General features: G+C 57.6%; 1 protein-coding gene across 1 annotated transcript in view; it reads right to left on the bottom strand.

Annotated features, from left to right (window-relative positions):
* Positions 1 to 3,491, bottom strand: part of MEGF11 (multiple EGF like domains 11) — a 362,425-nt gene extending 358,934 nt beyond the window's left edge. The window contains exon 1 of the mRNA XM_086710990.1: positions 3,356 to 3,491. The gene's annotated coding sequence lies outside the window, so the exon portion shown is untranslated. The remainder of the gene's footprint in view (positions 1 to 3,355) is intronic.
* Positions 3,492 to 6,971: the final 3,480 nt, after the last annotated feature.

Raw genomic sequence — 6,971 nt, forward strand, 5'->3', positions numbered from 1 at the left:
GGAATACCTGGACTCTATAGTGCTGGGCTCCTTTCTGCAAAGCCGTCCCAGTCTGCAGAGTCAGGGCTCCATTTACCCATCTGTACAATGGGACTACAGAGTTCACAAAGGAGCTGTGGATGCTGGAATTTAAGAGGCATATGGTTTCCTGGCACCAGTCTCTATGGATACGTAGCAAGATTACAGTTGCCAACACTCACCAGCTCTCTCCCCCCACCCGTACTCTGACGGAGCAGTTCTCCAATGCCATATCTAAGGTCTTCAATGCAGCTGCCTCTGGGTTACCCTTGGCAACCAGAAGCTGGGGTCATGGAAGACCACAGAATCTCCAAGTCTCATAGCCAACAGCTTCAAGCCTTTGTCCTCAGAGCCTTGCACCACGAGTGGGGAGGCTCAGGAATCTCTGTTACATTGTCCCATTTCTTCAGACATCTTTTGTGTATTTGCCTCCATTCTACATCTAGACTTTACGTCACGGAGAACAGGAGCCTAGCATGTCAGCATCATGAGGTATGGGGCTCTGCCTGTCTGATTCGCTGGTATATCCCCAAGCCTTAGACCAGTGCTTGGCAAAAAGTATGGTCTTGAGAATTGTCTGTTGACTAAATATTCCTAGCACAGTAAATGCCCTCCCCATAGGAGGTACAACAGTAGGTCCCAAACCCTCAAGTATCTAAATTCTAAGTTATGGATGGAAAGGGGCAAAGAAACTACTGTATATGAAAGCCCACGGAACAAGGAGAAAAGGGTAAAGGGAAAAGCAAAAGGTTGAATATAACCCTTGGCTCATGGGGTGCTGACTTCCCATCCAGTCGCTCACCCTAGATCTAGCACTAGAAGACTCTGGGGACACGTTCTGAGTTTGTGTTCTGAGCAGCTGGCTCACCCAGCTGTCCTACTGCTTCTCTCTTAAAAGCCAAATTCTCATCCGCCCTGACTCTGCTGTCCTTCCATCAGCCTCTGAACAAGTCCTGAGCTCTCCTACCACTCTCCTTATGCTCAAGCCTTGTGCCCCACACTCTTCCCCCCCCACCCCCACCCCCACCGCCCCCAACCAGAAATCTACCCAAGGCTCAATTCCAAATCCTCCCTTCTCCAGGGACTATCCGTAATTCTGCCCCCTCCAAAAGTGATTTCCCCTGAGAACGTCTAGAGTGGATTCCTTGGATGAAAGGCAGCGACTGCCCTCCCTTTGGGTGGTACTTTATGGGGCTGGGCCAGGTCTCAGGGCTCCCCTTACCTGCAGACTTCGGTGCAGGCACAGGATAGGTGTGCAACAAACTGTCACCTCAGTGATTTATCCTGGGAGGTGATCACAGCACAGAAGCCAACGAGAGAATCCAGAGACCAGTCCTCTGCCTCTAACCTCACACACATCCAGTTCTCAACACCAGCCAAGGGCACGCTGTGGTCTGACTGGACACACCTGCCGGGTGCTAAGAAAGTGATGACCACAGCACAGAGTACTAGAAAAAAAAACCCTGAACTAGGAGTCAGAAGATCTGGCTTACACTCCCTTGCACCCCTTAACCAGCTCTAACCAAGTCCTTTCACTTCTCTGGGCCTCCGTTTGCAGATCTGTGAGATGGGAGGAAGAGGTGGAGACTGCAAGGTCCTTGAATTTCTAGAGGCTTAAACAACGTATGCGCAACCGACTGAGGTGGTGGGCGGTGTGCACCGGGGAAAACCCGCCAAAGGAGCTGAGGACTGAGTACTCCCGGGTGGTCGGTTCACCGACCCCCGGGGACTCCGCCCAACCTACACGCAATGACAGCCAGCCTGGAGGAACCCTGTCCGCAAAGCCCCCAGCTCTCGGTCCCACTTAACCTGCTCGAAACCTTTCAAGACAACCTCTCCAACAGCACTCCAACAAAGAAAGGGGGGAAGCCGGGGCAGCTAGCTCCGAGGAAGCCGCACAGGCGGCGAATCCGGTCTCCCGGACTCCGGAAGCCAGCGGACCCACGCCCCCCGCGTGCTCCGATAGCCCCGGCCAACCTCCGCCCGGTGCCACCTGGCCCGGGAATTAACCCCTGCTTCCCTGGCACAGCGCGGGGGATGGTGGGGCGCACTGATTCCCCGGGCACGAACACCCTGGCCAGAGCGAATCGAGACGGCCGGGATCCCAATCCACCCAAAGGCCTCCTCCGACCTGCCAGAGGCCCGGCTTTATCCGCTCCCGGGCGGACGAAGTGGGAGGTCCCGAAGCGGAGCCACTTTGAAATATTTTTCTAGAGGACACGACCACGCGGGAAGGAGGCCGACCAACCTCGCAGCGCGGGCCAGGGGGAAAGGATCCCGAGACCGACTACCCGAGGATGCAGCTGGGGAGCCCAGGTCCGGGAGAAAGCAGCCCGGGGTTCGGGGACTCCGGAAATTGTTCGGCCCAGGTTCTGCGTTCCCAGGTTCCCGACGGGTCAGGGCTCCATCCCACTCACGGACCTTGACGCCCGCGATGAACAATGTGGCATCTTTTTAAATCGGTTTTTTTTTTCCCCCTTAACAAATTAGGAAAAATAAACCAAGTCTGGGAGGAAGGGGGCTGCGCTCTGTGACTCCAAGGGGCCACAAACCACCACCATTTCCCCACCTCCAACACAACCACCCCAAGGCTGGGAGAGAAGTTGGGAACTTCGGGACCGCGCTCCAGGCGCGCACTGGGAGTGTCTCGCTTCTCTTTTAACTTCGGGAGTTGGGGGTCGCCGCCGAGAGCTGGAGGGACGTCCGGGAAGTCGACCCGCGGGGCTGTCCGGTGTCCCAGACCTCCCCGAAGAGAACCGGGGCGGCGGGATGAAAAAGAAACGAAAGGAGTATGCAGTCCGTTTCGTACCCCCAAAACGCGAAGGCGCGCAAGGCTCGGGCTGGGGCTCGGCGGCAGAGAGGCGCCCGGCCGCGCCCCGCAGGCTCCGCGCCGCGTCCCCCGGCGGGAAGGGCGCCCGAGGCCCTGCGCGCAGTTGGCGCGCCCGGAGCGGCTCGGGGCGGCTCGGGGGTGGAGTCCCCAGACGCCGGCGGACGAGCTGGCGCCCTCCCCGGACCACCGCGCCGCGCCGCTGCGCTCGGGGCTTCCCCGCCGCGGGCGCCGCGCCCGGACTGCGGCCGGAGGGCCCGCGCCTGCCCACGCCGGGCGCCCCACGTCCTGCCCGGACCCCCCGGCGTTCTCCTCCTCCCCGCGCCAAACTCGGCTCCCGCAGCCCGCGCCGAGCGGGGCAGCGGGGATCCGCGGAGCCGGTGGAAAGTTAGTGGCGGGGCTGCAGAGCCCCCTCCCCGGACCACAGACCCCAACCCCCCACCCCCCGTCTCCCCGTGCCCCCCACGCTTCCAGGCTCCGCGTCCTCGCAGTCCCGGCTACGCCACCTACCTGCTTCCGCGGCCGCCCCGGGCTCGGCCGGCCAGTCGCGCGGTCCTGTCCTCCGGAGCCGGAGCCGCGCCGGAGCGCCGGGCCAGGAGCCGGAGCTGCGGGCTCGGCGAGCGAGCGAGCGAGTGAGCGAGCCGGCGGGCTGCTGGAGACGCGGCTGCTGCTGCCGAGCCAGCCCCCACCCCCCGCGTCCCTCGGTCCCTCCCTCCCCTCTCAGCTCCCTCCTCCCTGCTCGTGGCTCCCTCCCTCCCCCCTTCTTTCTCCCGCTTGGGTCCTTTCAGACCCTGCTCTCGCTTGCTCGCTCTCTCGCTTTTTCCGATCTTCCAGTCCCTCTCCAGCTTTCCTCTGGGTTCCTTTTTCTCTGGCTCTGGGTTTTCCAACATCCCTTCTCATCACCCTGCCCCCACCCCGCCTTTTCTCCCTTTTGCTCATTCCTCTCCCATCTCTCTTTTCTCTCTCTAACCCTTTTCTGTGTCTCTTCGTATTTTCTCTTCCCTTTAACCTCCCCCCTCCCCCCACTTCGTCTCTACTGTCCTTTCCCCTCCCTACTCCCCCCCTCCCTCCTGGTGGGTCAGTAACGCCTGCCCTTCGTGCTGCCTCGGGATGGGAGATCTCCCCTAGGATGTGGAGGGAAGCCTGGGAGCCCCCAGGCTTGGTGGTAACAGGCTGAGAAGAGAGAGGAATGGGCCAGAGCTGGAAACTGGAACTCCAGACAGGGGCTTGAGAAATTTCTGGGCGGAGGGCGCTCCTATAATGTCAAACCCCTAAGCAGGCCGGGTTGAGCCGAGCCTGGTAAGATGAGGAAACTGAGGCCCATGAAGAAGAGAGCAAGGACTTGCCTCTTCACAGAGGTCTACTCCAGAGGCAGGGCCTAGAGCACCATTGCTCCTTTGATGACGGGGAAATGAGAGGGTGCCCCAAGCCAATGCACTCCTTCCAGTCTCTCAGCCTATCCCAAGCCCCAGGCCCCCGGGGCCGCTGGGAGGAAGCCTTCTCCACCTTGGGCCGCCTGGCTGCCCCACACAGCACTCCTGGGGGAGAAGTGAGCCCCTAGGAACACTTGGCCCAGGTGTGGAGAAGGGAACCCTCCTCCCCAGCCCCACTCCTCCCTAAGCAATGCCGGACTTACCAACACACTTCTGCTTCCCCGGGATACAGTAGTAGCGGGTGCTTTGCTTGTGCGACTTGTCTGTTCTCCTCAAACTCGGACAAGAGCAGGAAGGCCCAGACTGGGGCAAAGGTGCTCTACACAGCTCTCCCGGGGAATTTGTTACAAATAAAGCACACAGGTTGTCTAAAGCTTTGAGGAATGTGTGTCTGTAACTGTGTCTGGTCGCCTTGCCTTCTCAGCTCAACCGCTGATAGTCGTCATTCTGGGCCTGATGGGGCAAGTCCCACCTACAGAGGCCTTACCCGGCATTCCCGCATTTCAGCCCAGTGGGATCCAGAGGAGAGCCGCAGGGTCCTGATTCCCACGGATCCCATTCGTGCAGCCCTGCTTCGTCAAGATGGGATCGTGATTCTCCTAGTGTCGCTGGGGCCAGAGTTTAACCCCTTCAGTACATGGTACCAACAGGAAGCAGACCCTCCATCCAGCCCTGGGTAGAGACCAGCCTTGGGATATTGGCAAAACCCCAAAACCCCACACAAATATCCCATCAAGTTTCCTGCCTTGGGACATCAAATCCAATAAATAAACCCATGCAGGGCCTCTGCAGTTCACCACTCCCCCCCCCCCCAAACCAGAGGCATCTGGTCAGGGCTGGGACTAGGGTGAAGCAGGTTAGGCCCCTAGGGCACAGCATTTAAAGAGGCACTCACGTTCAGGGCCGTGCGTGGGCAGAGGCAGCACCTCCTAAAATTCTGCAGCCTAGGGGCGCCTGGGTGGCGCAGTCGGTTAAGCGTCCGACTTCAGCCAGGTCACGATCTCGCGGTCCGTGAGTTCGAGCCCCGCGTCAGGCTCTGGGCTGATGGCTCGGAGCCTGGAGCCTGTTTCCGATTCTGTGTCTCCCTCTCTCTCTGCCCCTCCCCCGTTCATGCTCTGTCTCTCTCTGTCCCAAAAATAAATAAAAACGTTGAAAAAAAAAAATTTTAAAATTCTGCAGCCTAGTTCCTGCTTCCCCCTAATCCTGGTCAAATCTTAGGGCTGTCCCTAACCAGCAGTGTCACCTTGGTCCATCACTAGGCCGCTCTGGCTTTCAGTGTCCCCACCTGACCATGAAGAAGCAGAAAGACAGGTTCTCCAAGGGTTTCTCCAGCTCCGAAATGCCGTACTTTGTGGGCTGCCAAAGGCTAAGAGAAGGGGGCCGAACTTTCTGGGTTTGCACTCCTGCGCCACCACTTGCTAACTGTGACACCGGGCAGCCGGTCGCTTCTCTAACCTCGGTTGTCCCGTCAGTAAAGGTGGGAAGGACTATGCCGTGAGCCCTGAGGATTAAACCAAATGATGCACATTGTCGCCCTTGATAACTGTTAGCAGTTATAGTATACAAGGTAAGTATGTGCACAGTTTTCCTTCCTCTTCCCTTTTGGATTATATGTTCCACTTCCCGCCATGCCTCTCACCCTCACACCTACGTGGTGGGCACCCATTTATAATTCCCAAACCCTGGTTCTACCAGGTTTGGGAGGTGGGCAGATCTCCCTGGATAACCCTTCACCCCATCTCAACAAGCAAATGCACAGGAAGCAGCCGACTCCCCGACCTCTCTCTCTCTCTCTCTCTCCCCCACGCTGCCACACTGCCAGACGTGAATCTCGCAGCTGAGGGTTACTGGCCCCCTCTGCGCTGGGCTGGGGATTGCCTGGTTTTCTGCCATACTCTAAAAAGCCACACAGATCTATAAAGCTGCACCTTCTAAGCCCAGATGGCAGGGCTCCAAGGACACAGGTCGCAACAGAGCCAGGAACACTTTTAGCAAGCATCTCTGAGGGTCGGCTCGGGGTCAGGTTGGCGCCCATGATCCATCATTCGTTTGCCAGTCCCTGAGAGCCTGCTCACGGGAGCCCTGCCCTGCACATCCCACTGCTGTGTAGATGTTCAACCCCGCGACAAGTTTACTTGGAAATTGTGATAACATTTAAGAGCGGGTGCTCCTCTAAATGCATGATCTGAGACAAAAGTCCACTATTCTGAATTATCAACCCTGTAAGTCAAAAAACTTGCACTCAAAATAATATACAAACAGGGAGGGGGACAAAACAGAAGAGGCTCTTTATATAGAGAACAAACAGAGGGTTACTGCAGGGCTTGTGGGACGGGGGATGGGCTAAATGGGTTGCCCATTTAGTTGCACTATATGCTAACTAACTTAGATGTAAATTAAACAATAAATTAATTAGTTAATTTAAAAAATAAAACAGGGGCACCTGGGTGGCTCAGTCAGTTAAGCATCCGACTTCGGTTCAGGTCATGATCTCACGGTCTGTGGTTTCGAGCCCCGCGTTGGGCTCTGTGCTGACAGCTCGGAGCCTGGAGCCTGCTTCAGATTCTGTGTCTCCCTCTCTCTCTGCCCCTCCCCCCCCACTCATGCTCTGTCTCTCTCCATCTCTCAAAAATGAATAAACATTAAAAAATTTTGGGGGCGCCTGGGTGGCTCAGTCGGTTAAGCGTCCGACT

The sequence above is a fragment of the Puma concolor genome, chromosome B3 (genome assembly GCF_028749965.1).
Source record: "Puma concolor isolate L17-30 chromosome B3, mPumCon1.1.hap2, whole genome shotgun sequence".
In the NCBI taxonomy this organism is placed as follows: Eukaryota; Metazoa; Chordata; class Mammalia; order Carnivora; family Felidae; genus Puma; species Puma concolor.